The sequence below is a fragment of the Primulina huaijiensis genome, unplaced genomic scaffold, assembly GCF_012295235.1.
Source record: "Primulina huaijiensis isolate GDHJ02 unplaced genomic scaffold, ASM1229523v2 scaffold19797, whole genome shotgun sequence".
Classification (NCBI taxonomy): domain Eukaryota; kingdom Viridiplantae; phylum Streptophyta; class Magnoliopsida; order Lamiales; family Gesneriaceae; genus Primulina; species Primulina huaijiensis.
The window spans coordinates 1-2556 of NW_027351056.1; the positions used below are offsets into that span (position 1 = coordinate 1).

The 2556-nt window shown below is 39.3% G+C and overlaps 1 long non-coding RNA gene across 1 annotated transcript; it reads right to left on the reverse strand.

Annotated features, from left to right (window-relative positions):
- Positions 1 to 975: 975 nt before the first annotated feature.
- On the reverse strand, positions 976 to 2200 carry LOC140966009 (uncharacterized). Its single transcript, XR_012173206.1, has 3 exons — positions 2024 to 2200; positions 1736 to 1802; positions 976 to 1088 (listed from the first exon to the last, which is right to left on the reverse strand). It is a non-coding gene; the product is annotated as an uncharacterized lncRNA (long non-coding RNA).
- Between the last annotated feature and the right edge of the window lie 356 nt (positions 2201 to 2556).

Here is a 2556-nt window from a genome sequence, read left to right on the forward strand (position 1 = left end):
CCGAGGTTCACGTCATCTTTCTGGAAAAGTCTATATGCAGCGATGTGGACCAAGTTATTATTCAGTATAGCATTTCATCCTCAAACCGATGGACAGTCAGAAAGAGTTATAAAGATTTAGGAAGATCTACTTCGAACATGTGTTATTGATTTCCAAGGCAGATAGGAACCAAAATTACCTCTAGTGGAGTTCACCTACAATAATAGCTATCAATCATCAATCGAGATGGCTCCTTTTGAGGCACTTTACGGAAGGAAATGTAGATCTCCTATTCATTGGGACGAAGTTGGTGAAAGAAGAGAGATTGGCCCAGACGTGATTGAAGAGACTACCGAGCTTATAGTCAAAATTCGCGATAGAATGAAGACGGCGTAGAGTCGATAAAAGAGTTATGCAGACAAACGACGAAGGGACTTGGAGTTTGCAGTGGGAGACCATGTATTTGTGAAAATAGCACCTATGAAGGGTGTTATGCGCTTTGGCAAGAAAGGCAAGCTTAGTCCAAGACTTATTGGTCCGTTTGAGATTTTGGAGAGGATTGGTACACTAGCTTATAGAGTGGCATTGCCACCAGCGCTTGCAGGAGTTCACGATGTGTTCCACATTTCAATGTTGCGGAAGTACATGTCGAATCCGTCACATGTGCTTAATTATGAACCTCTTCAATTGTGAGGGCCCGTTATCCTAATAACGATTTATTAACATGCAATCATGATTAATCAATAAACAGCGGAAAAGTGAGTTAAAAATTTGCGTTTGGGCCTATAAAATTTTCGGCATGACCTTCGCATAAATAGGATATATACCAGAAAATCAAATACTCAAAATAAACAACATATGCCCTCAATAAACACAACAACATAAACATGTGTCAGCCAGACACACAATCATGACATATACAAACCAAAATATCATTGAGCCGACAAGGCTCGATAATACCACAATACAATCCTCCAAATATATACATATAGTATCTGGGAGACAGCAACACCGCGCAGTACCTAAATACAACTGAACCCACTCTCAAAGAGCTCTGGTACTTCCTGAGGCTTCCTCTCGAGCGCCTGAGGTCGAACCACCTGTACCACCTGTCATGTCCACACACAAAAGACACGACAGCCCCCTCTCGGGGGTCAGTAACCCCAGTACGAGACATCAAGAAACCACGATATATGACATAGAAATGCAATGATGTCATGCATGAATGCAATGCATGTATAGGTGCAAGATATCAGGACATCAGGAATCAAATGATCGATATCAACAATCATACATATATGCTCGAGCTGGTCCACGACTCAGCGGACCGTGCCAGGGATATGGCCCAACCTCGAAGCCAGCAACTACCTAAGCCGGACCGAATCAAGGTAGCCAAACATCTCCAGAACATCATATCATATCATATATATAACGGATCTCAACCGAAATATAACTGGATATCAATAACAGATAGGCTCAATATGATATGTTCAGTGGTATTGATGTGTCTAACTAAAATAAAATGTGTGTTAACAAAAGAAATATTTTATTTTATTTTGCACATCAATTACCAACTGATAATATGCGAGTCAGCATATAATATCACATAAATCAACAAATAGCACATAAATCATACACANTATAATATGCGAGTCAGCATATAATATCACATAAATCAACAAATAGCACATAAATCATACACAGGATCATCAGATGTCTCTGTCAGACATCGTGAAAATAACTGATATCTACGTACCTCGACTAATTTACCAGTAACTTAAATCCTCAAGAAAGTCCTGGAAATGCCAACTCAGACAAATCACCTGAATATTAATTTAAATGATCTTATTATCATATAAAAATTCCACAACCATTTAAATTCAATTATTTAGACATTTTAAATTCGTAAAATTCCAATATTCGATTAAAATGCCTAAAATCAATCATTTCTATTTTATCGTCGCAAAATATTCTTTTTAGCTTTGAAGGACGCTAAACCAATATTTAAGCGACTGCGATAAATTCTAGGTTCATCAGATTATACCTCCAACTCGCACAATTCCGAAACCTACAATAATCACCCAATAATTAATTAGTAAAGATATCATATTTGAGTCGAAATTAACTTAAATTCACATAGACAACAATTCGCAACGATACAGCTTGTACTTCCAAAAACAGTGGCTAAACTCGAACTTAAACCGAAGCTGACCGGCAACAGGCGGCAGCGCGCGGTGGTGTAGGGGCGAAGTTCGGCCGGAAAACAACAGTGAACGGCGGCAGGGACTGAACTCGTCGGAACAATGAGTTAACTAGCTGTGAGAAACATCTTAAGCTCAACTATAAGCAACCTACAACCAAAAACTACCGAATTCGGTCAAGAAATGGTCGGAAAATCGCCACCAACTCCGACGGCCGAAAATCGAAGTAGCAAAATACCTTGAAATATTGGTACCAAAATGTAGCTCTCATCAAGAGTTTTCCAACCATATATTTATTTGAATTTGTCGGCGACCGGTGCGACTACAATCAGCGGTCAAAGCGGCAACGGTGGTTTGGAGTTTTGAAAATGAAGTT